We start from the raw sequence: 27,495 nt of genomic DNA on the forward strand, positions 1-27,495 counted from the left end.
TTTATCCCCTCCTTCCTGAATCTCCTTCCGACCCCCGCATCCCAACCCTTCAGAGCGCCTTTCTGAAGCCCCCGTGCTGTGCAGCGGCTTCCCACCAGCTATTTCACATGTAGTAGCGGATAACTGTCAGTCCCACTCTCCCAGTTCATCTCACTCTCCCTCTCCCCACCCATGCTCACATGTCCGTTCCCTATGTCTGCATCTCTGTTCTTGCAAATGGGCTCATCTGCACCATTTTTCTAGATTTCATACATATGTGTTAGTATACAATATTTTTCTCTTTCTAATTTCACTCGGTATGACAGACTCTAGGTCCATCCACATTACTATAAATGACCCAATTTCATTCCTTTAATTGTTTTAGCAGATTTTTTCCCCCAGAAGAATTGTATCAGTTACACTCCTTTGGGAAATTTCAGATTTTTATAAACCATATACTGGGTATATATTTATATATGCAGATGCCTTCGAGTGCAGTATTGGACTTGGTGCTCACGAGGGTGAGCAAAGGCGAAATGACTTGTCCCAGGTCATGTGGTAGGTAAGGGACAATGCTGACCCTTGAACCCAGCTTTGGACCACAAGTTTATGCTTTTTTTTTTTTAAATATAATTTTATTTATTTTGGTTGTGCTGGGTCTTCATTGCTGCACAGGCTTTTCTCTAGTTGCATTGAGCAGGGGCTACTCTCTACTTGCAGAACAAGGGCTTCTCATTGTGGTGGCTTCCCTTGTTTGGGGCTTCCCTGGTGGCTCAGATGGTAAAGAATCTGCCTGCAAAATCTGCCTGCAACAAGGGAGACCCAGGTTCGAGCCTGGGTTGGGAAGATGCCCTGGAAAAGGGAATGGTTACCCACTCTGGTATTCTTGTCTGGAGAGTTCCATGGACAGAGGAGCCTGACGAGCTACAGTCAGTCCTTGGGATCACAAAGAGTTGGACATGACTGAGCAACTTTCACTTTTACTTTCTCTTGTTGCAGACCATGGGCTCCAGGGCGCACGAGCTTCAGTAGTTGGGGCCCGTGGGCTCGGTAGTTGCGGCTTCCAGGCTCAGTAGTTGTAGCGCATGATCTTAGTTGCTCCACAAAATATGGGATCTTCCCAGACCAGGGATGTCTCTTGCATTGGCAGATGAATTCTTAACCATTGAGTCACCAGGGAAGCCCAAGTTTAGGCTTTTTGTTTGTTTTGTTTAATGCTTCATCTGTCTCCTTTATCCTGGTGTTGAAAATAGCCTTTTCTTTGATTACTACAGCCACAACTCTTGACCCCAATTAATTACTTAAGATCTTCAAGTAGAGCTGTGTAGTATTAACAATGGCTTCTTCCTGTAGGAAAAAACCTCTTCCATGTTTAAAAAAAGGCATGTCAAGCTATAACTTCAAGATGCCAGGAGAGGGCACTGCTGGCCCATTATCTGCTTCAGAAACAAACAGACCAGCTCTCCAGAGGAGACTGTTTTTGAGATGGTTTCCCTAGGAGAAAGAGAGACCTTCTGCTGGAGGAATATTAAGCTGTTGTTTGGCATACAGTGCTGTTTTCCAAGGAGACTCATGAGGGTTCTTTATTCAGGTGATTTAGCCACACAAACAAACCCCCTTGTTTCAAAATGAAAGGGGAGTCATGAGAAGGCATTGAACTCTTTTAAAGTGGAAACCATCACAGATATTTCTTAGTATAGTTCTCACCACTGAAGACAACAATGAAATGCACACGGGGATATTATCAGTCACTCAGTCATGTCTGACTCTTTGCAGTCCCATGGACTGTAGCCCACCAGGTTCCTCTGTCCATGGGATGATACAGGAATACTGGAACAGGTTGCCATTTCTTTCTGCAGGGGATCTTCCCGACCCAGGGATTGAACCCTCATCTTATGTCTCCTACAGTTGGCAGGCAGATTCTTTACCAGCTGAGCCATCCAGGAAGTGCATGCATGTGGGGAAATAGGGCCAAATGCAAGTGTGTCAGAAAAGATCAGAAACCATCTCTGGACATTTTCCCATTTTGTTCCTTGGACAACTGTTGGTGTTCTGTCAATGTTAGCTGAAAGCAAAAGGTTCCTGCTCTCTGAGGATACACAGAGATGTCCCTTCCCTGCTATGATTAGAGCTCCTTTCTTGCCTGGGCCGTGGCCATAGTATTCTTGGTTGGTTTTCTTTCTCCCATTGCCACGTTCCCAGTTCCACTCTGGCCCCACAGTGCAGCCTGAACAGACTCTGTAACAAAGAGTTGGATACCATTACTCCTCTCTTGAAAACCCCCTTGACATTCCCCACCATCTCTCAAATCAGACCCTGCATATCTTACCCTACTTTCAAAATCAAGCCTCTGCCCACTTTCCCAGCCCCGTTTCGTGCCAATCTTCCCGCTCCCCTCCTACTACTGTGTTCCACACACACAGAATTTCTTGCCTTCTCCCCAGCATGCTTTGCCTTTTAACTCTCCTTTCATTGAAATTACATCTCTGTTGAGAAGTTCATGCTGGTTTTGGTCCAAATTCTAACCTCCATGCTTTGCACCTTCTATTCCCTCTGACCTGGGAATTCTTCACCATTGTTTTTCAGCCTATCAAATTCCTGCTCATTCTTCAAAATCCAGGTAACAAGTCACCTCTTCCTGATGTCTTCTCCAAATCTCCAGGCACAGCCACTTTTCTGTTGGCACTCCCATGGGTCACTGTGGGTCTACCCTGTGTTGTTGTTTCTTATTTTGTCTGTTGGTACCTCTGTACAGAGAGCTCTTATAAGAAAGGGACCATATCTCATTCTTCATTTTATCTAAGCTTAGCTAAGCTTATATAGCCTGGCATGTAATAGACTCTCAATCAACTATTATTATTTTCATTTGCATTTGGATAGATAGGCTTTCCAGAAACTTGGGTAATCTGGCAACATACCGCATGTATCATTCTAAAATTTTTTGGAGGTTCTAAGCTCTTATTATTCATAATTTTGCAGTTCACACTTGAGAATATTTGTTTATGCTTACTTTTAGTTCTTTCTTCTGAATGATTTTATTTGGAAAGAGAATATCTGAGGTTAGAATTTGGACCAACACCAGCATGAATTTCTTAACAGAGATGTAATTTCAATGAAAGGAGAGTTTCTAGTGGGTAAGAAGGGAAACCTGCTCCAAGTATTTGACAGAAGGAAACAGAAGAATTAAAGTGGAGAGGGAAGCAAGGATCCTGAGAGCTGGTTTGTCATACTGTAGGGAGGGAGAGACAGGTGATAACAAGAGTGAGTGAGGAAGGAGAGAGGGGTGAGTGTGAGCATTTATTTCTCCTCCTACAAGTTCTATTTCTGCTCCCAATGGCAGGAATTAACATTGGTGAAAGACAATTGCCAAGTTTCTACCAACTCCCCATATTCTTTCAGATGGTAATGAGTTCTGAATGATCATTACATCTTGAAATGTATAAAGTCACTAAAAGGAACATTATTCACTCAGAAATCTATGGAGCTTGTCACTTCACAATGTAGGTATTTTAATGAGTTTTGAAACTCTTCATACTGGTCCTGTACACACACAGAAAGTTTTAACAGCCTATATAAGCACATGTCTGCACATGCACGCACACATGGACATGGAGCTTCAAACACCCACTCTCCCACGTGGGGCATGACTCCGTTTTCCTATTGGTGGATAGAACTTTAGGTTGAGATGAACCATCTGTCTACCAAATGGCATTTCTAGTGCTTCAATCACATCTCCAATAATCACTTCTCCTAAACACATTAGTGGGAAATGATGTAAAAAATAATTAAGTGTAACTATCCATTCCATTAGAAATTGATGATATCTATGTTTTATAAATTAGAGACATGTAGGAGAAAATTATTATTCTCACAACTCATTGTGACAGGAAGATCTCTTCATTGTTGCATAAAATTTATCCTAGTAGGAGGAATGAATATTTGAATACTTGGTGGTTCAAAGGAGAGAAGACGCTAAATCAAAGAGCTACTTGAAAAAATGGAGTGATAAGGGCAAGTAGGAAAAAAGGGTTTATGCCAGTAAAACTTGCTTCTCACCTTAGGAAAATTAAATACAGTGTAGAATTGATTAGCATAGTTTCTGTGACCCATGAAAATCAGGTAGATTTTTGGTTGTCAAAATGTAGCTTCTGGCTTAGCCAGACACAACAGTACTCAAGTTTCCATTAACCCACCTATGAAAAGCCCTTCTCATCCTAAAGTAAGTAGATAGAAGCTTTGTTCATCACTGTCCACATGGTTTAAAACACAACAAAGAAAAGGGAGTAATCTCTTTCAGTTGCTTGGATATTTCTTTTTGAGAAGAGAAAATATTGCTCCTTCATTTATTTAGTGCACTATTCATACAAACACACACAGTTTTAAGCAACTTTTATACTATTCATGGACATAAACTCTGAGAAAACAACTAAAGAAAATGTGTGGGATGAGGGGGAGTGTGTATGGTGTGTACAAGCATGTTTTCCTCAAGAGGTTTCTTTTTTTTTTGGCTTTTGTTTTTGTTTTCTTGATCATAAGTAAAATAATTCAGATACACATGAAAGAGAGGTTCTGGTAATAAGGCATATTCAGAGAAGTAGCTTGTCACATTCTCTACTCATTCAGAATGTAAGAATGTTCTGAATTGAGTCAAGCCCATGACTCATAGGAAGGCTAGTAGATGCCTTCTTGGGCTAAATAAGGACACTGACTGAGTCCCTCATGGAAACAAGCAACTGGGCTTGTAGCTCTGCATATCGTTTTGCTCTTTGGCTATAAAATAAAGAAAAGTTGACTAGTGTTCAAAGGGACCATAGTTGGATAACACATATAGCAACATTTAGCTCTGGAAGGAAAGTTATGACACACCTAGACAGCATATTAAAAAGCAGAGACATCACTTTGCTGACAAAGGTCCATCTAGTCAAAGCTATGCTTTTTTCAGGAGTCATGTACAGATGTGAGAGTTGGATCATAAAGAAGGCTGAGCACTGAAGAATTGTGGTGCTGGAGAAAACTCTTGAGAGTCCCTTGGACTGCCAGAAGATCAAGCCAGTCAGTCCCAAAGGAAATCAACCCCAATTATTCATTGGAAGGAAGATGCTGAAGCTCCAATAGTTTGGCCATCTGATGGGAAGAGCAGACTTGCTGGAAAAGACACTGATTCTGGGAAAGATTGAAGGCAAAAGGAGAAGGGGGCAACTGAGGATGAGATGGTTAGATGCCATCACTGACTCAATGGACATGAGTTCGAGCAAACTCCAGGAGACAGTGAAGGACAGGGAAGCCTGACATGCTACAGTCCATGGTGTGGCAAAGAGTTGGACACAACTTAGTGACTGAACAATAACGAAAGCTCACTATTCAAGCCCATGAAATAAAAAAAAAAAAAAATACTATGGGGTTTATGAAAATAGTCTCTAGGATTGGTAAGAGGTATATTATTCTGAAGGGCTTCCCTGATAGCTCAGCTGGTAAAGAATCCATCTGTGATGCAGGAGACCCCAGTTCAATTCTTGGGTCAGGAAGATACACTGGAGAAGTGATAGGCTACCCATTCCAGTATTCTTGGGCTTCCCTGTTGGTTTAGCTGGTAAAGAATCTGCCTGCAATGTGGGAGACCTGGGTTCAATCTCTTGGTTGGAAAGATCCCCTGGAGAAGGGAAAGGCTACCTACTCCAGTATTCTGGCCTGGAGAAATCCATGGATTATACAGTCCATGGGGTTGCAAAGAGTCAGACACAGCTGAGTTTTTGGGCTTCCTTGGTGGCTCAGCTGGTAAAGAATCTGCCGGCAATAACGGAGACCTAGAGTCAATCCCTGGTCATGAAGATCCTCTGGAGAAGGGAAGGGCTATCCACTCCAGTATTCTGGCCTGGAGAATTCCATGGACTGTATAGTCCAAGGGGTCACAGAGTTGAACATGACTGAACAACTTTCATTAGATATTATTCTGAAGATACAGAATAACAGCAAATCTTTGAAGGTAAGTTACTACAGGAATCAGACAAAAATGTTTAGAAAAAACATATTTGACTACCTAATAAGATGCCAGGAGATATGGCCTCTGTGAAACAGAAGCAGAAATCCTCAAGGATGGGAAAAGCTAAAATGAAAATATAGCATAAACAAAATAAGGATTTCAGGGAAGACAGAGAAAATAAAATAGGCAAAGATTTCAAGTACACTAAAGATGCAGAATTAAATCTACACTGGAGACAATAATAATCAGAAATTGCAAAAAATTAAATTTAGTGATGGAGAGAACAAAGTTTAAAATATATTTGATAATTAGAGGAATGGAAGATGGAAGAGATAATATACAGAGAAAAAAGAAACTAGATACACTACTTAACAATTACAAGAATTTCTGAGGAAAAACCCAGAATAATTGGTATTGAATTGATCAAGAACATAACTGAAGAAAATCAAGAATCAAGAAAATTAAAAAATCAAGAACATAATTGAAGAAAATTCTGCAGAGATTTTTTTTTAGGGAGGTATTTTTAATAGCAAGATATTGTTGGGGGTCAGGGGTCATCTCTTACTACATTCCCACATAGAATCAATGAAAATGACATATACCTAAATATTATATAAATCTGAAATTAAGCACTCATTGTATTTATAAATAAAATGAAAATAATTCCATAAGCATCCTTTCAGATAATCCACATATGAGCTACAAAGAAACATATATCTGGCTGGCCCCAAACTTTTCTTCTGTTTTTCTGATACTAAATAAAAAAGGATAAGAGAACAAAAATTTTGAGAGGAAAACAGTGAGCTCTGGTAATTTATATGTGAAAGCAATAGGAAAATACTCTCAGATACACCAATGCTAAGTGGCAGCAGTGGGTAAAGAATCTGGTTGCTCAGTGGGTAAAGAATCCACCTGTGATGCAGGAGACACAGAACACATGGGTTCAATCCCTGGGTCAGGAAGATCACCTGGAGAAGGAAATGGCAACCCATTCCAGTATCCTTGCCTGAAAAATCCCATGGACAAAGGAGCCTGGCAGGCTACAGTCCAAAGTGTGAGCTATCTTGTTTTAAAAAAAACAAGCTTGAAGACAGAGCTTCAGTTGGTGAAAAAGACTCTCATAAATCAAAAAATTAGAATGATATGTATAAAAGTACTGGAATTTCTGTTGTCATTTGAAGTTTCTTTTCTAAGGAAATATTTTTATATATACATTTTATTGTCCAAAGATATCAATTGAAGCATTATTTCTTTAAGCAAAAGTGGTAAACAGGCTAAATGTTTAACATCACTGAAATACCCAAATGATGGGTCATTATTCATTCATTAAAAGTGATATTTAGGAAGAATTTTAAGGATGTGAGAAAATATTTATGATATAAAGTTTAATGAAGAAAACGTGGTAGAAGTTTGTACAGAACAACCTTTACGATCTAAAAAACACCAAAGAAAATAGATTAGATAAAAATGTAATGAACAGCAGCTGTGGATTCCCCTCAGGAAGGGAATTAGGATTGAATGTTATACTCATGAGTGGTCTCTAAATTTTCTCGGAAAACCTCGAATGTCAGGATGGGAAAGACAGAATAACAAAATTTTAGAACTTGAAATGCCTTTAGTGATTGTCTATTGTTGTAATTCCCAACCATGAAACCAGTTTAGAACTCCTCAAGCAATTTTTAGTGCTTCAAATAATAACAGAATACATTTACTATACATTAGTTGGTGCCAGTCACAATTTCTTTACATAGACTCTCTCCAGGTTTAAAAAGTGTTATATATTTATTTACTCATCAGAAGGTCAAGAAACTTTATCTCAGGTCTTCTAACAGCTGGTCTAATAGCCTTTCTAATTCCCCACACTTTGCATGAACTGGAATGTTCTCATAGGGCTCATAAGTGAGACACCTAGTTTTCCTGGAGTAGATCATAACTGTACCAGGGAGGAGACTATGTAGAATATTTTTGCAGGAGAGTTGTCATGCAAAGCATTTGGAGTCTAACAGCATTGTCTTTTACATATGACTCAACAACTTAAAAGCTGGATGGTTTTAGATAAGTCAATTAACCTTTCTGGATCTCTGTATCCTCATAGACATGTTTTAAGAATTTAATTAGAGGACACATATGGAGCACCAGGCACATTTCCTGGCATATAGACCTCACTTATATCTATTGATTCTCTCCACCCCTTCACAGAATCTTCTCAACATCCATTCTGATGATCCATTTGACACGCTGACCTCTTCCTCTGAAATGGGAAGCACTCTATGCCCCATTTTCGAACATAATGGAACCATTTTCCTTTGCCCTGTAACTTGCTCCTAGTGCCCTCTTTTATTCCACTTTCTAATTGAACCCTGAGTACTGCAAGTTCCTCTCCGCAAGAGCTTAAAGTGGCTTCCTGCCTCCTTACAAATCTGCCTCTGATTTGACCTGTTTTCTTTGCCTCTCCCAGCGGCAGTGCTAGCCCCCGTGGAGACCTCCAGCAAGGCTGGCTAAACCATGGGGAGCAGGCAGCACGCAGCTACCTTAACTGCAGGACTGGCATCTTTATTCAGACCCCAGGGCACTGGCAAAGGAGGATGGTTGAGTTTGAGTCATACCTGGCCCCAGACTATTCCTTCACCCCGTCCTCCTCTCATCTTCTCTGTGACTGGCATAGACCACCCTGCCCTCCCTCCTGGAACCTTCTTACATTCCTTTGTAGCTCTCCAGATGGTAGCCATCCATTAGCCTTCCATTTCAATCCCACTCCTCCAGGAACTGCATGCTCACTAGTCCAGCCTGCTTCATTCCCTACCTCCTGCCAACATCTGGGGCTCTAGGTTACTCCTCCTACTCAGTTGTGTTTGAGAATGAAGACTCAAACACAGAATGGACCTGAATGGATTTGACAGAATAGATTTGAATCTTGGCTCTTTGTCTTATTAGCTGTGTGATCTTGAGAAAGTGGCCAATCTTTTCTAAGGAAGAGTTTCCTCATCTGTAACATGCATTCCTGTGTGTTAAGTCACTTCAGTCATGTCCAACTCTTTGCAACTCTTTGGACAATAGCTTAGCGGGCTCCTCTGCCCGTGAGATTCTCCAGGTAAGAATACTGGAGTGGCTTGTCATGCCCTCCTCCAGAGGATCTTCCTGACTCAGGGATGGAATCTGTGTCTCTTATGTTGAGTCTCTTACCTCTCCTGCATTAGTAGGCGGGTTCTTTACCACTAGGGCCACCTGGTAAGCCCCATTTGTAACACAGGGATACTAATAATACAAGCCTCATAGAAGTGCTATGTAGACTGCATTAAAAAACACTTAGAAAAGTGCCTTGCACATAAATAAGGATTTAATAAACATTTTTTAAAGTAACATATGTTTTTTGAAGTAAGCTTCTATATGACAAGTGAGCTTCTATATGACAAGATTGATCATCTATCCATCCATTCATCCATCTATCCTATAAACCCAGGGGAAAACCAGGCCCAATCTGTGTCCTCAAGGAGCTGGCAGTCTTACCAGGGAGAAAGAAATGTGAGCACGTGTATTATGATAATGATATCTCTGAAAGCTTAGGACTTGGCAGCTTGGAGCCTGTTGTCTTCCCCATCAATGTGACAGCTGAGACAGAGCATCCTCATTTGGCTGTAGTGTGCTGTCTGCCCGTTGCTCCTGGCTGTTCACTGAAGCCTCTTGGTCCCCGAGAAAAAGCGGGAGGGACCAGCTATTCTGATTGCAGCGCCACAGTGACCTCTTCTTTTGCTGTATGGGAAATGGAGGAACTTTCAAACACAGCCTGCTGGAGCTCCTAGGACCTTGGCCAGGATTTTAATCCTTCCAAACCAATTACTCCAAGCCGAGGGTCAGTGGGCCAACTCTGGATTTGATCCTAGAGTCAGACAGCAAAGGTTGCCAGTCACCTGATACCCTCTCAACACCTTCCACCCAGTAGATCAGTCAAAGACATCCCCAACAAGGAATAAGTCCTATCTTTAGAAGATTTTCAGGGGAGTCATTTCACAGATGCCCCTGCCAATATGAGATTATTCAGAAAACCTCTGAATCATCATACAAAGATGTGAGAGGACACAAATATAGAAATAGTGCCCAATTAGCTCAGAGGATTACAAGAGTCTGTGATCCGGGGCTTAGTCAGGGCTGTGATTTCCACATAAGCCAGCTGGCCTTGTGTCTGAGGCCTGCAGACCTAACGCCGAGCGGACAACATGTGGTCTTCAGGGAGCAGGGGAGAGTGTGGGCTGCTCTGCAGAGTCCCCATGACCCAGAATCAAAGGTTATATCCAGAATTACCTCTGTGCCTTTGCCCAGAATGTTCTTTCCAGTTGGCACCCCACCTGGCAAGATCCCTGCTGTTCTGGAAAAACATAGCTTATGTGTCCTCTCTTCTGTAAGGTTTTCCTTAATTCACCATCCATCACCTGATGCTTCCAGTTCTTGTTCAACAGACATTTATGACATTCTCTTTTTATTACAGTGTGCATGTGTTGCTGCATTTTATGAGGTGTGTACAAGTCTCTGTTAGACTTGAACTTCCCCAAAGCAGTGTCATGTCCTCCCTATCCCAGCACTCATCAGGGAGTTGGAATTAGATGTAAACAGACAGGACCAGATGAGTAGATAAGAGATTTGATTTCCAACCACACTAGCTGGGAAGTCAGAGTTACCATCAGCAAAGAGCTCAGAAGAATGGAGCCTCTGATGGTCTCCAGGTGAGAGGAACTGAAATGGGTGATTTCTGATAGGTAGGTATTCAGGTAGATATCAATTGAATCCCTTATTGACTGTTTTCCCACAATGCTTAGCAACTCTTACCTCCTGGCCACCTGGTTTTGCTTTTTTTACTAATTATTTTACTTCTCTCTACCATTAATCTCTCAAGCTTACATACATCTACTGGAGCTGTAGATGAAAATACTATAGTGGTCCACCATAGAGATCCAGTAGACGTAAATAACCCCCAAAGCAAGGGTAACAGTAAAATGTAGCAAACCAACCAGTTTGGAAAATTCCTAAAAATGTAACAATCAGCACCTGTGAGCTGGCCTGGGCCGGCTCCAGCCCGGTCGTCAGGACCAATAACCCTGATCCCTGACAGGACCACCCCTCCAGGACTCCGCCCACCAAAGGGAAGGCATGGCAGGAGAATCCACTTGCCCAGGCCTAGAGACTGCAATCAAAACAGAGAAAAAGCAAAGAAAGCCTGCCTATCCGGAGAACTGCCACTGCCATCCAAGAGGCTGGAGACCACAGAGGCTACAGACAGGTCCATCCTTTTCTTCACTTGCTAGATGTTGCGTTGCTGGGGGTCGGGATGGTTTTGAAACGGAGATTGGTATTTACTGGGGAGCACCGTGGGGAACAACACCCGGGAGGAAGCCGTGGGACCAGCGAAAAGTTGAACTGTGATCTCGATGCAGTGAGGCTTGGGCTGGTCCCCTGGGGAGCCGCCGTCCTGGGAGGGCCCTTCCCGCTGTTTCGCTCAGAGGCACAGAGCCAGGCCTTTGGATGCGCACCGCTCTGGTCTTGGGATGCAGGCTGTCTCAGAGCTTAAGTGTAGTGCCTGACTGGCAGCTCCCTCCACCAGGGGCAGTGCCTGTGGAGGGACTAGGCGCTAAGCGTCCAGCAGACAGCACTCGTGGCAGCTGGGGTGGGAAGGGAATGCCTTGGTCCCGTCGGGGTCTGGTCTGCACTCCGGCCATCCCTTACCCCAGAGTGGGCCCCACAGCAGTATCCACTGGGAACCTGTTAGAAATGCACGGGTTTTGAGGTCCCACCACAGACCTCCTGAGTCAGAAATTCAGCGGGTGGGGCCTAGCAGTTTGTTTTAACAAGCTCCCCAGGTGATTCTGATGCAACCTGAAATCTGAGAGTTTAACTACCTCACACCAGCAGTTCTCAAACTCTGGTCTCAGAACCCCCTCATCCTCTCAAAATTTACCCAGAGAGCTGTTGTTGACATGGGGAATATCACCATACATTTACCACAGTAGAAGCTAAAACTGGGAGGTATTTTAAACATCTTTTGGCTTGTTAAAACAAAAATAAAAGCCTAGAATTTTATGAAGAAAAAACTGTAGATTTTCAACATTAGAAAAATAATTAGTAAGAAAAGCAGCATTGTTTCATATTTTTGTGAAGTTTTTTGATGACTGGCTTAGTCGAAGGCAGCTGGGTTCTCATATCTACTTTTATGTTCAATCTTTCTTAACATCACATGTCAGGTAGCTTCTAGAAAATTATACCATACACCTGTACGCTAGAAAGAGAATGAGAAGTCAAAAAGGCACATAACTGCGTATTATAAAAATAGCTTTGACCCTGTAGGCCTTAAAAGGGTTCCAGGGACCCACACTTTGAGAACTACTTCCCCTCACCGTCTCTCCTGCAGCAGGTCAGGCCTCCAGGTCAAATACTGCTAGGTTTTCATGTGTGGAGTAGTTTAGGATTGAGTCTTGGACCTTGTAAATATCACATTGAGGAGACTCTGGGTTACGTTACATCCTAGGAAGAGTGGTCTTTGAATTCACTTGGTTGGGCTCAACAGGCCAGCTCTGTCTCTGGGACAGCAGCATAATGCATTCCTATGGTCTGTTCTCTGTGTGTGTGGATCAGGGCTTAACCAGAGAGTTGAACAGCACTGAAACAGAATTTTGGAGAAGGCAATGGCACCCCACTCCAGTACTCTTGCCTGGAAAATCCCATGGACGGAGGAGCCTGGTAGGCTGCAGTCCATGGGGTCCTTAAGAGTCGGACACGACTGAGTGACTTCACTTTCACTTTTCACTTTCATGCGTTGCAGAAGGAAATGGCAACCCACTCCAGTGTTCTTGCCTGAAGAATCCCAGGGACGGGGGAGCCTGGTGGGCTGCTTTCTATGGGGTCGCACAGAGTCAGACACAACTGAAGCGACTTAGCAGCAGCAGCAGAAACAGTATTTGAGTCTCTCTCCTTTCTGGGTACCCCCTCACTTGTCAGCAGCTGTGTTTGTCTTGTGCTCAGTTCTCTGCTTTCCACTAAAGTTTTCACCACTGCTGTGCCCCCAACCCCTAACATGGAGTGCAGATTCCTGCTGACCCTCAGGCCAAAAATCCCTTTAAAGATCTCAGCCTCACGATGCCGTTCCTTTATTCTGAGTGTCATCTCTCCTCCAGAATCTGTCTGATTTTGTTCACTCACCAGTGCCTTTGGATCATTGTTGTTTGGTATTTCGTTAGGACAAGTGTTTCCCTTGTGGCTCAGCTGGTAAAGAATCTGCCTGCAGTGTGGGAGACCTGGGTTCAATCCCTGGGCTGGGAATATCCCCTGGAGAAGGGAAAGGCTACCCACTCCAGTATTCTGGCCTGGAGAATTCCATGGACTGTATAGTCCATGGGGTCGCAAAGAGTCAGACTCAACTGAGTGACTTTCATTTTCAGTTGTTATTAGCAGGAAGGTAGCGTCATCAGGTGGAGAAGGAAATGGCAACCCACTCCAGTGTTCTTGCCTGGAGAATCCCAGGGATGGCGGAGCCTGGTGGGCTGCTGTCTATGGGGTCGCACAGAGTCGGACACGACTGAAGCGACTTAGCAGCAGCGTCATCAGGAGCTGTCCCGTTACAGAGGAAAAGGAGGGCCATGGGACAGTGGAGGGGGCATTCTCAAACATCCTCTTTCCCATGTCTTGATTCCCCTCTGGGGTCCTACCAAGAAGGTAGAAATCTAAATTTAGTTTCCAGGACCCTGTGAGTAGAATTGCTGTAAGTTAACACTTGGTACTAGGGCATGATTCTCTTTTTAGCTAGTTTCCTTCCTGTGGCAAAGGTCCAGGTGGACACAGGTCCACTTCCTCCAGCTCAATCAGCCAGTATCTGTTTCTCCCAGGATGCTCTTCTTTCTCCCGCTTGGCAGTGGACCCAGGACATCTGCTTTGGCTGAGGACCAAGCTGGCTCAGTGCTGAGGACTGGGGTCCTTCCTTCTGCTCCCACTTCTCTCTGGTTGCATTCTTCTTGTTAATGGGTTTATACTCAATCAACCTCTGGTCTGCAGTTCTTTAGACCGAACTAGGTTAGGGAAAAGTATCTATAAGATTAATAGAGTTCCTTGTTTTGGGGTTTGAAGCAAAACCCACAGCTGATAATATATTGTTTTGTTATATTTGCTGCATTTTGTCAGGCATTTCCCCATATTTATCTCTCTCTTTCTCTGAGATCTCAAAGGGAGGGAGGTTGATTGGCAGAGCAGGATTAAGGAGTCCCCACGTGCTTAGCAAAAGCAGTATCTAACAGTACCCCAGAGTCACCCTTAGTACCACCTGGAGACACTATTGAAACTTGGCAGACATGTGCCTTCTCTCATGTCACACCCCAAAACTACAGATCTGAAGGCAGAGTCCAGAGTCTATAGACATGGGAGACCTTGATCTGGGACAGAAAGCACCCAGGACTTGAAGCTTACCCAATCCACACATCTTTCAGGGCACAGAGCAGGCGGGGGGCATGGCTGTTACAGTGTGTGACATCCTGGGCTGTAGGTGTCTCCTTTCACACTTGTCTCCTCTGCTAGACTAGGAGGCTCTTGGCTTCCAGGAGCTCATCCCTTTTTCCTTTTACCCCTGGCAGCCTTGTGTTACACATTATTCTATTTCTGTTCCCAGACTTAGCATGCTTAGAAGATTCATTCAGAAGTCAGATTCATTCTGTTTCAGATTGCTTCCACAGAATCTTAAAGGGGCTGGAAGCAACAGTCAGCATGACCCTTACTCTGGTCCAGATGAGCCTTCCTTAACCCCGGCCCTGCAGCACCTCTCGACACCTTCTCTGCCTACCACGGACCTCACTGCTGCCCTCAGCCCCCTTTCTAGGTAATGCCTACAGGCCTGCTTCCTCTCCTCTGTCTAAAGCTTGCTGTGTTCTCTGCACCAGTCAACGTCCCAACAAGGAAAAAAAAAATGGCAAATACAAACTGGATTAGTTAGGAAGAATTTGATAAAAGGATGTTTTACAAAGGTACATTCAGGATTTAAATAAAAACCAAGGTCCAGGACAAGGTGAATATTCCTGGTTCCTCGGGAGGAGGTGGGGGAGAGGTTCTATAGTTGAAGATAAGAATGGGCCTGTGATAAAGGAACACAGGCAGGGAAAGATACCCCAGCCTTGCTCTCCTGTTGTCTTCCGATCCCCTGCACTTGGCTTCCACTGTGAAAGATCAGTGCAGTGATCTTCCACGGCTGTTGACTTCAGCTGGAGGTCAGCAGGCAATCTGTTGAAGCCACACACAGTGGTCAAACTCCTGGGCGCAGGGCAGAGTGGTGAAGGGGTTTGGGGGATGGGTCTGAAGGAGGAAAGAGAAGATGATCCCACAATAGAGGGACTATTTTATCCCATGGAAGGTAGCACAGTATAATGGATGGGCATTTTTGTTCTAATCTTACCTGCTGTATGATCTTGAGCAAACCACTTAATCTGTATGTGTTTCAGTTTTCACTTCTGCAAAATGATGATAATACAGGGATTTTATGAGGCTGCTGTGGTGGGTATAAAGCCCATAGGCTGAAGCCTACTACATAGGAAACCTCAACAAGTGGCAAATATCCTTACTAAGACAACCTTCCTGTGTGCCCTTAATCATACCAGTATTCCCTCTCGCTTTTGCATCTTCATTCTCTCCAAGGAATTCTTCCCCTTTGCCTGCAAATATGTCTGAGTAGCTGTTTTCCTCATTCAACTTTGGTTTGTGAAGATAAGTGCAGTGATGGGCATTCTCAGAGAGCTGGACACTTCTGGAGGGCCAGAAAGCTGGTCTGGTACACAGCCTTAGATCAGCAGAATGTCCTTCATTTGTGGTCAACCCACGGGCTGTAGCCAGAAAATTATCATAACTTTCTGATTGAGTCAGCTGAAGGGTGATGCTTGTTAGCAAAGGCAGTACCAAGATTGGTCAGCCAATCTGATCAGGAATGGTTGGGTTGAGAGTTGTATCAACATGAAAGACAAATCTGAAAAAGACTGCCTGTTTTGGGGTGTGATTTGTTATGAAATGTGGCTGTTTATGGTTCATTGGCCTTTTCTAGTTGTGTCCTGAGCATAAACAGTCTTCAGATTCTAAAAGCCAGGAGAAGTCCCTTATTGGTGATGTGATAAAGTCACAGCTCTTAAGTGGATATCTAATTACCATTGGGGTTAGCAACTAGTAAATGATATAAACTGTCAATACCCAAATGCTCTCTGCATTAGCTTTCTAGGGCTGCCATCAAGGAGCACTATAGATGAGGTAGCTTAAACAACAGAAATGTATTGTCTCACAGTTGTTCTTGAGCTCAAGGTCCAAAATGAGTGTGTTGGCAGAGTTGGTTCCTTCTGAGCCCTGTGAGGGAAGGACCTAGTCCAGGCTTCTCCCCTTGGCATGTAGACGACCATCTTCTCCCTGTATCTCTTTACATCATCTTCCCTCTATGTGTGTCTGTGTCCAAATTTCCCCTTTTTTATGAGAACACTGGTTGTGACTAGAGTTCTCCATAATGACCTTATGTAACTTGATCACTTCTGTAAAGACCCTTTCTCCAAATAAGGCTGCCTCCTCAGGTCCTAGGGTCTTGGCTTTCAACACAGGAATTTTGAGGGGACACAATTTGCTCCATAACACCCTCTGATTGCTCTTGAGTCAATAAAGGCTCATACAAGTAAATATATTTAGAAGATTCTCAAGTTGGTTACGTCTCCATAGTTAATTTTCTTAACAACTGTTTTCCTGCAAAGGGCAAACTCCTTTCTCATCCTCCTTTGTAATTTTTGGGGGCATAGTGCCAGTGTATGCCAAATGGATTAAAGAATTCAATGAACACACTTCAGGGATCCGACTACCTTGGCCTCTTCCTTTTGCACAAATCGGGTCAGGTCCCTGGGTATCCTCAGATGAACTAACTGACAGAGAAGTCAGACTTTCAGCCTGAACCTGTCTGTCTACTGAGTCTGCCTCTGTCGCATCCTTGGGTAATACTGTCTGAGAGCCGTTATTTGTCTTGTCAACACAGACCAGGAAAAGAACATTAAAACTGAACTCTATCAACCTTGTCTTTCCCACATCTTGTCCTCTACATGATGTCTAGAATCCCAGGGTGTGCCTGGCACCTAACCCTCAGAGCAAAATGAAGAAAAGGCTTGCTTTCTTTAGGGCTTTAACTGTTCAGGCCGATCCTTCTGGCTCCAGGCTGCTGCAGAAAGCTAATGTTTGTCCAGGGCTCAGAGTCAGTGAAGAGGCAGTGGGCTTTTGGTTCCCACAACCAGTGTCTGCAGAGAATTGTGTGCTGGGAGCTGGGCAAAGCACATGGGATAGGGGAACTCTGCCCTCAAGGGTCTTAGAAAGATTCTGAGAGACTTAGTTGGACAGTGAGGAGATTCAAGCTGAGGGGAGTTGGCTGGAAATGTGCTGACCTGGGTTTAGGGTCCCACCTGGATTGGACTGTTGGTGTCTCACCTGAGGGTTGCATCTCACAGGTCTGTCTTGAGACTGAATGAACCAACTCTGGGGTATATTGACGTTGGTCTCTTGTATGGCTTCCAGCTTAGGTCCTTAGGGTCAGACTGGTGATGGAGCAAATCCCAGAGAGGTGGAAAACATGCACTACTCATCCTCCAGGGTAGGGGGCAATTGGGAAGGCAGGCTGCTGAATGACCGGGGCAGATCTTTCCCTGCCCCCAGGGTCCATCTGACCCAACTCTGAGGCATAGAGGGTTTCTGATAAACAAAGGGAGATGGACTTAACATGCCAAAAGGAAGCTGCTCACTTGAGTAAAAGAGGCTACAGGATGAGAAGCCCCAAGGCTGGAGCTTTCTGCCCTGCAGTTGAATGATCTTCCTCTGTATTAGGGGCTTCCCAGGTGGCTCAGAAAGTAAAGAATCTGCCTACAGTGCAGGAGTGAAAGTGAAAGTATTAGTCACTCAGTCGTGTCAGACTCTTCTGTGACCCCATGGGCTATAGCCCACCAGGCTCCTCTGACCATGAGATTCCCCAGGCAAGAATCCTGGAGTGGGTTGCCATTTCCTTATCCAAAGGATCTTCCTGACCCAGGGATCAAACCCTTGTCTCCTGCAGGAGATCCTGCATTGGTAGGAAGGTTCTTTACCACTGAACCACTTGGGGAGCCCTTCAGTGCAGGAGACCTAGGTTCAATCCCTGGGTCCGGAAGAGCCCATGGAGAAGGGAATGGCAACCCACTCCAGTATTCTTGCCCAGAGAATTCTGTGGACAGAGGAGCTACAGTCCATGGGGTCCTAAACAATTGGATGCAACTGAGCAACTAACACTTTGACTTTCTTTCCTCTGTGTTGAGCCTCTCTGTCATCATTCTGGAAGCTTGGGTAAAATTTCAAAGTCCCACTTGGCCCATGCCCTGTTGTAGGTAGTGAAGTGAAGGGCAGGTAAAGCAAACAAGACTGGGACAGAGAGTTCTCTGAGGTGAAGTGGTGACAGAAGCATGGATAAGCATGGATACGAGGCATAAAAGCTCCATGGGCTCAGAGATGAGTTCCTCTGAGGGTTTCCTGAGGACATCAGCCAGCTGACAGGTGGAATGGGGCATTTCCTGATAGAAGAGCTGGTGGAATATATGTCCCTGTGATTCAAGTTATATAAGCAGTCAATTGAAATTCACCCTGATAAATCCTGGGTGACAGGTCAGCACAGATGTGAGGAGAAACCCAAAGCAGTGTGGACAGTGGCTCAGAGCCTAGGAGTTTGACTGCATAGTGAGAGGGCCTCAGAGGGTGGGTTCTCGAATCAGACATGAATGAATGAATGAAATCAAGCTCATAGACACAGAGAACAGATTGGTAGTGGCCAGAGGCAAGACTGGCAGAAATGGATGAACTTTTTAAAGTTTAAATAAATTGAATAATAAGAAAAAATATAAACCAAGACAATAAACTACCAAATAAAATGTCCTTCTACCTTACAAATAAATCTGGGAAGGAAAAAAAAAGTCAATAAATGTCTGTATACCTTCTATTTAAGTGTTAATCATTCATTCGTGTCTGACTCTCTTTCTGACCCCATGGACAGTAGCCTATCAGACTCCTCTGTCTATGGGATTCTCCAGGCAAGATTACTGGAGTGGGTTGCCATTTCCTTCTCTAGGGGATCTTCCCAACCCAGGGATCGAACCCGGTTCTACTGCATTGCAGCCAAATTCTTTACCTCTGAGCCACCAGGGAAGGTATAATTCCAGGGAAGGTATTACTACCTTAAGTTAATAAATAATAACACTGAAATATTGCTATGTTATAATGCTAAAAATTCAGTTCAATATTCAGTGATTTTTTTAAATTCTTATTCATCAATAAACAATACAAAATATAAGATGAAAGTAAATTGGAAAATTAGGAAGGAAATCGAGGGGGGGTGCACTTGTGATTCTGCTTAAATGTCATGAACAGATATAGAGTGATGAAGTGAAATGGTTATAGTATAAGTTATAGAAAATGGGCACTTCTGTGAAAAATAAACAAAAGCAAAAGTCTGTTATCAGGGAAGCTAAGTAGCTATGAATAAAATGGTAAGAGAGAAAGAACTTTTACATCTTGGGCAAGTAATCAAGATTAAAATCTCCAATTTTTGTAGTCCTAGAGAAATAATCCAATTATTCAACAGTCTAAATGTATCACTTGTGATTAAACTACTAAATAGATAAGTATGATTTCCTTACAGTTTTGAATATGTACCAAGGTGGAAAGATGGGTTGTTTTAAGGTGTTTCAATAGTCTCTTCCAGCTGTGAACCATCATTAGACTCTAAAGATGTCAGTTAGAATCAACTTTTCAGAAGGTGATTGTGCAGTTAATCTACTTCCATGTCCTTTTTCTCAATATTTGTCTTTTCTTTTTCATTGTTAGCAAAAAGAGACAAATGGCCTTGGAAGCAAAATTAGTTGATTTTGTGTAAAATGCTAACCTGAATTTTAGGCATGTTCTATGCTATGCTTAGTCTCTCAGTCAGGGTCCGACTCTTCGTGACCTCATGGACTATAGCCCGCCAGGCTCCTCTGTCCACAGGGATTCTGCAGACAGAATACTGGAATGAGTTTCCATGTCCTCCTCCAGGGGATCGTCCCAACCCAGAAATCAAACCAGGGTCTCCTGCATCACAGGTGGATTCTTTACCAGCTGAGCTACCAGGGAAGCCCAAATTTTAGGTATAGTTGGAGATTAAGAAAAACTTTTACTTTAATTTAAGATTGGATATTCCTTTAAAGTTTTACTTATTCATGTATTTTATTCCTGAACAAAGTACTTTAAATCTGTTTGTGTGTTAATACCTTGCAAAAAGATGCTGTCAAATAGCACCAGAAATGCACTGAAAAAATACATTTTCTTTTCAATAAATATGTGAGTATGTAATGATGGAAAAATGTGTTTATGACATTTTACACATTAAATTCTTGATTACTTCTACTGTTAAATGGTGAAGTCTTTCCAATTCAAATCAACAAACTGTTACCTAATAATACACTTTGGGTTTGTTTTTTTCTCTCAGAGATATTTATTTTGTATAATCCACACCATAGCCACTTCATTTTCTTGCTCTTATCTGACTATGGATAGGTTAACACTATTTGAACAGGGATTAAAATGTTCTTCCTGATTTGCTCCCTAATTTTCCAATTTACAGTGTAGGTAAAATTTCCCTGGGCTTCCCAGGTGTCTAGTGGTAAAGAGTCCGCCTGCCAATGAAGGAGATATGGGTTCAATCCCTGGGTCAGAAAGATCCCCTAAATTAGGAATGGCAACACACTCCAGTATTCTTGCCTGGAAAATTACCTGTACAGAAGACCCTGGTGGGACGCAGTCTATGGAGTCACAAAGAATCAGACACGACTGAGTGACTGAGCATGCATCACAAAATTTCATTATATTTTATAGTATTTTTATGTTGATAAGAGTTTGATAGTATTCCCATCAATAAAAGATACCTTTGAAAATAATGGGAAAATTAAAATAATTATTCCTCAGGTAGCATTTGAGAAGGAAATAAAAGGGTGAGTGAGAAAATGGGAAAGCAGAAGGGAGGTAAGGTAAAGACATTCCAGTTGCACCATCAGCACCAGCAAACATGGAGGAGACAGAAGGTTCATAGAAACTGGGATTTCAGTGGCCACTGGCCACTTTACCCCTCTATACTCTTCCCTGTGACCAGCCGTGTCGAGGAAGCCTTCTGAGTTGGAAAGCATTTTACCAGCTTTGTAGCTGAGAAACCCATGTCCGAACCCAGGGATTGTTATAACTCACCTGAGTGCACTTTCAAATGGCCCCCACTACACGGCTTGGCTGAACTGAATTCCACAATGTAAGAATCTTGCCTCACTTTTCAAATTCCCTAACACCATGGCAACCTTCCAATTATTTTACAGGGTCGAATGAAAAGAGCAATTAGAGAATGAGAAAATTATATAGGACTTAAGCCTGAGAGAGCTTAGAAATTAGCAATTCATTATTGGAATGGAAAATGTGACAAAGGAATTTTGAGAGTGATGATAACCTAGCTGAATCAGCCAGTCGGTAGAAGATTCTGGAAACGCTGTAATAAACCATCTCCTAGTTCAACTGAACTAAAGGCTCCCACTGCTTAGAAAATTGTACAGCATTCTTTCCCTCTCCTTGCAGGCCCCCCTGCCATTCTGAGCAAGCAAGTGTGCATGTGATATGTTTGCAGGGCTCATTCGCAGAGAATCTCCATTTGTTTCTGGTTTAATCAGTTTTCCACGTGCCATAATCCAATTACCACCTGTGATCTGTGTGAGCCCTTCACAGTGTGTGCTATACAGGAACGTTTAACAGGATCCTAACTCTTGTCTGGTTCACAGTGCAGCCTCGACAAAAGAGCGAGGCATAGGATGTGAGCATTGGCATCTTTATGTTCTGGGAGCCCAACCTGAGGCTTGTGACCTGTCCAAAAGTGATAATTATGGAAGAAGAATAGCTGTTATTAGTTATAGAATAATAATCACTAACCTGAGTACTTACTATGAATAAGGTAGTACCATTCTAAGCATTCTACATGTATTATGTTAATCTCCACAAAATCTCTAAGTTAGGTATGATTATTTTTAAATTTATTTTATTGAAGTATAGTTGATTTGTAGTATTGTGATAGTTTTTGGTGCACAGCAAAGTGATGCAATTATACATATATATATAAAATAGCTTGCATTTGCTAATCTCAAATTCCCCACCCATCCCACCCTCTGTGCCCCCAACCTTGGCAACCACAAGTCTGCTCTCTGTGATTCTGTTTCTGTTTTATAGATGAGTTCATTTGTGTCACATTTTAGATTCCATATGATGTGGTACCATATGGTATTTATTTTTCTCTGACTTCATTTAGTGTGATACTCTCTCTCTGTCTATCCACGTTGCTGCAGATGGTGTCACTTCATTCTTTGTGTCTGAGTGATATTCCATTCTGAATGTATCTGTATGTATGTATACGTGTGCATATATATATACACACACACACACACAAACATCACATCTTTCTTATCCATTCCTCTGTTAATGGACATTTAGGTTATTTCCATGTCTTGGCTATTGTAAATAGTGCTGCAGAGAGTATTGGGTTGCATGTATCTTTTTGAATTATGGTTTTGTCTGGATACATGCCCTAGAAGTGGGATTGCTGGATCATATGGTAGCTCTCTATTTTTAGCTTTTAAGGACCCTCCATACTGTTTTTCATAGTGGCTGCACTGGTTTATATTTCCACCAACAGTGTCAGAAGGTTCTCTTTTCTCATGTACCTTGTCCAGCATTTGTTATCTGAAGACTTTTTCATAACAGCCAGTCTGACCAGTGTGAGGTGGCACTTCGTTGGAGTTTTGGATTGCATTTCTCTAATACTTAGCAACATTGAGTATCTTGCTCATGTGCCTTTTGGTCATCTGTATATCTTCTGCCCATGGGTTTTCTGCCCATTTTAAAAAATTTTTGGTTTTGAGTTATATGAACCGTTTTTATATTTTGAAATTTTTTTTAAATTTTATTTTATTTTTAAACTTTACAAAATTGTATTAGTTATGCCAAATATCATAATGAATCTGCCACAGGTATACATGTGTTCCCCATCCTGAACCCTCCTCCCTCCTCCCTCCACACACCATCCCTCTGGGTCGTCCCAGTGCACCAGCCCCAATGGCATTGAAACATGTAAAATATCATGTATGAAACGAGTTGCCAGTCCAGGTTCGATGCACGATACTATATTTTGAAAATTAAGCCCTTGTCAGTTGCATCATTTACAAATCCATTCTCCCAGTTCATAGGTTGTCTTTTTATCTTGTTTATGGTTTCCTTTTCTGTGCAAAAGCTTATGAGTTTGATTAGTTCCCATGGAACTAATAGAAGGACTGATGTTGAAGCTGAAACTCCACTTCTCTGGCTATCTGATGCAAAGAATTGACTCATTGGAAAAGACCCTGATTCTGGGAAAGATTGAAGGCAGGAGGAGAAGGGGGTGACAGAGGATGAGATTGTTGGATGGCATCACCGACTCAATGAACATGAGTTTGAGCAAGCTCCAGGAATTGGTGATGGACAGGGAAGCCTGGCATGCTGCATTCCATGGGGTTGCAAAGAGTCAGACACAACTGAGCGACTGAACTGAACTGAGTTCCCATTTGTTTACTTTTGGTTTTATTTCTATTGCCTTGGGAGAGTGAAAGATAGGTATAATTATTAACTCCATTTTGCAGATGGGGGAACTGAGACCACAGGAGTTTAATTATTAATAACTTGCCCATAGGCACCCAGCTAGTAAAGGGTAGAGCCAGGTTTTGAATTCAGGCAGTCCAGCTCAGGGTCCTTGTTCCTAACTACAGTGAACATCATCTAGATTCTCTTGTAGCTGACAGGTAATGGTTGACTGGTCTGATTACTTGTCCTAGCTTATGTGATTTTATTACCCAATTCTTGAAATACATTTGGGATGGTATGGAGACCACTCAAACTTACTGTTCAACTGTTTAAACTGAATTGACCTTTTATCTGGAATCTTTGCATTGACTCTTACATGAGTCAATCTAATGACCTGGGGAAATCTGAGTGAGAATATTGCTCAATAAATCAGGATCCCTTTCCCTCTGGCTATGGTGATTTAATCTCCTTTATTTTACTTGTAGATAAGTTGTTATGCTTTGTGTTGTTGAAGTTCAGCTAGGCAACACTGCCTTATTATAGAAAAATTGTAAATCTCTGTTCTTGGTTGTTGTATTCTCCATACTCTTCTGAAATTTAGACAGTTAAAAATTATATATGTATAACACACACATTTGTTTTGTTGCAGCATTAGGTTGCTGTAGACAGAGTTAGGGTATTTTATATATATATATATATATATATTTTATTGTTGTTTTTTGTATATTTATATTGTTGTTGTTCAGTGGCTAAGTTGGAAGTGGCAATCCATTCCAGTATTCTTGTCTGGAAAATCCCATGGACAGAGGAGCATGGCTACAGTCCATGGGGTCGCAAAGAGTTGGGCACAACTAAGCAATTAAACAGCAACAACAACTATATCAGTTCAGTTCAGTCACTCAGTCGTGTCTGACTCTTTGCGACTCCATGAATTGCAGCATGCCAGGCCTCCCTGTCCATCACCAACTCCTGAAGTTCACTCAGACTCACGTCCATCAAGTCGGTGATGCCATCCAGCCATCCCATCCTCTGTCGTACCCTTCTCCTCCTGCCCCCAATCCTTCCCAGCATCAGAGTCTTTTCCAATGAGTCGACTCTTCACATGAGGTGGCCAAAGTACTGGAGTTTAAGCTTTAGCATCATTCCTTCCAAAGAACACCCAGGACCGATCTCCTTCAGAATGGACTGGTTGGATCTCCTTGCAGTCCAAGGGACTCTCAAGAGTCTTCTCCAACACCATAGTTCAAAAGTATCAGTTCTTCGGTGCTCAGCTTTCTTCACAGTCCAACTCTCACATCCATTCATGACCACTGGAAAAACCATAGCCTTGACTAGACGGACCTTTGTTGGCAAAGTAATGTCTCTGTTTTTGAATATGCTATCTAGGTTGGTCATAACTTTCCTTCCAAGGAGTAAGCGTCTTTTAATTTCATGGCTGCAATCACCATCTGCAGTGATTTTAGTTGTTGCTATTTAGTCATATGTATGTGTGTGTGTGTATATACACACACACACACATACATGTGTGCATGTATGTGTATATATATGTAGAGGAAAGATATATAAGACCTGAGAAGAGAGTAGGATAATGAAAGAAATGATATGAGCACTTCAGAAAGTACCAGAGAACAGATTATGGGAGAGGGCAGATTCTTATAAATTCCTTTATACGCCTTTCTCATAAACAAACACATAACAAAGAAACTAGGCCAAGAGCAAGTTGGCAGGTGGGGAGGGAAGTGGCAAGAATTTTCTTACAAATTGAGCTAAGCATCTCCCTTGTGAATCTGCGAAGCAGAGGTCACCCTTTCAAGTTATTGGGCATGGAGAGGCCAAAGGGCAGTGTCTCCAGCAGCCCCTGTTGGCTTGGACAAGCTCCAGAGACCTGCACAGGGGTTGTCATGGCATCTTGGCTTCAGTCTAATGGGGTAGTGCTTTCCTGTCTCTTCCCTAGGGGGATGGGATGCTTTCTATCAGATTGGGAGATGTTTCCTTTCCTTTAAGCCAGAGAGCAGAAGGCTGCTGGGCCCCTGGGGACAAGGCAGTCATCCAAAATGCAGACCCAGCATGTTCCCCTTAGAGAACCAGAGCTGCCTCCTTCTCAAGGATGGACAAAACTAAGATGCACCGTGTCCCTGGAAACAGAGATCCAGTGTTGTTAGGATGTCAGCACTCCTTAAAAAAATGTCAACACTCCTTGACTTCAGCTAAAAAGCTGGTGAATTCCAAATCAAAATCCCAACAGGATATTTCATAGAAACTGCCAAACTGATTATAAAGTTTGTATGAAAGAGAGGCTTTTTTAAAAGAGAACAATTGAAAAAGAATGGTGAAGGATGTACTTGACTTAACATGTATCAAAGTATACAAGAAAGAGTAACTAAGATAGGAGAAATGAATGAGTAGATCATTGGAATAAAACAAAATACAGAAATGGTTCTGCGTATGTACAGGGATTTAGAGTGTGAGAAAGATGGAGTTTCACATGGGTAAAAAGACAACGAAGTATTTCCCCTGAAATTGAGAGCTGGTTATCCCAATATCATTGCTTCAGTGAAGTTAGACACGCCCCAAGTCACCACCCCCAGTGCCAGAATATAGCTGAGGTGGACTAAAGAGATCTTTATTAAAAACAATATTTAGGTGAAAATGAAGACTATTTTGATAACCTTAGAGTAAGTTAGATCTTTGGTAGGATGCAAGATGCCAGAAGTTAAAAAAAAAAAAAAAAAAACTGTTAACAGACTATGAAATAAATATAAACTCTGTACACAAAAACACCGTAAGGGAAGTTTAAAAAAATTCAGCAACATTGTTTCAATTTGCTAAATATTTGAACATTTTCATAATAAAATTTTGGGGAAAATATAAGCAGATGAGAAAATGTTTGTGACACAAATTACAAGCAGGATTAATATTCAGAATATAAAAAAGTACCAATAAATACCAAAACTGAAAAACTGATGAAGAATAGAGATGGGCAATTAAGAAATGCCAACAGATTATAAACATAGGAAAAGTAATTCAAATTACTAGTAATCAGGGAAATGAAAATTAAATCAGCAGTTAGCTAACATTTCTTATGCATTAGATTGGAAATAATTAAATGTATTGATCATATACTGTGTTGTTAAGGAAATAAGACACTCTCATCCTCTCTTGTTTGGAGTGTTCATGTCAAAGCCTTTGGGCGAGCATCCTGGCAGTATTATTAACACTTTAAATTTGCACACTCCTTAATCCAGAAATTCTGTATCTCAATTTATGCTAAAGAAAGACATATTTTTTTAAGATTCATGTAAAAACATTGGGAAAAGTGCCCATTATTAGAGGGATAAACTGTTGATACACATAAACTATAGTTATTAGAAAGAATATGGTAAATATATATACTATATATACAAAATTTTTTCCAATGCCTTTTTTTTTGTCAGTGACAAAGGCCAGTCAGTAAACAATTCATAGAACATGATTTGCATTATATAAAGGGAAAACAGAAAGACTTGATTTTCACAGAACCATGCCTGGAAGGATGGCCATCACAATGTCCCTTTCTTTCTCTCTCAATTCAGTTCAGTTGCTCAGTCGTGTCTGACTCTTTGTGACCCCATGGACTGCAGCATGACAGGCCTCCTGTCTGTTATCAACTCCTGGAGTTTACTCAAACTCATGTCCATCGAGTCAGTGATGCCATCCAACCATCTCATCCTCTGTCATCCCCTTCTCCTCCTGCCTTCAATCTTTCCCAGCAGCAGGGTCTTTTCAGATGAGTCAGTTCTTTGCATCAGGTGGCAAAAGTACTGGAGTTTCAGCTTCAGCATCAGTCTTTCTAGTGAATATTCAGGAATGATTTCCTTTAGGATGGACTG

At 42.3% G+C, this 27,495-nt stretch overlaps 2 long non-coding RNA genes across 4 annotated transcripts in view; one reads left to right on the forward strand and one right to left on the reverse strand.

The window, feature by feature from the left end:
- Positions 1-1,161: 1,161 nt before the first annotated feature.
- On the reverse strand, positions 1,162-10,394 carry LOC129632852 (uncharacterized). The gene is made up of 3 exons (XR_008704698.1): positions 10,259-10,394; positions 8,566-9,709; positions 1,162-2,217 (listed from the first exon to the last, which is right to left on the reverse strand). It is a non-coding gene; the product is annotated as an uncharacterized LOC129632852 (long non-coding RNA).
- Positions 10,395-11,098: 704 nt separating this feature from the next.
- LOC129632857 (uncharacterized) overlaps positions 11,099-27,495 on the forward strand; it is a 148,497-nt gene continuing 132,100 nt past the window's right edge. For all 3 annotated transcript variants that reach the window (XR_008704703.1, XR_008704702.1, XR_008704701.1), the window contains exon 1: positions 11,099-11,231. This is a non-coding gene — a long non-coding RNA (uncharacterized LOC129632857). The remainder of the gene's footprint in view (positions 11,232-27,495) is intronic.

Source organism: Bubalus kerabau, chromosome 1 (assembly GCF_029407905.1).
Source record: "Bubalus kerabau isolate K-KA32 ecotype Philippines breed swamp buffalo chromosome 1, PCC_UOA_SB_1v2, whole genome shotgun sequence".
NCBI lineage: Eukaryota > Metazoa > Chordata > Mammalia > Artiodactyla > Bovidae > Bubalus > Bubalus kerabau.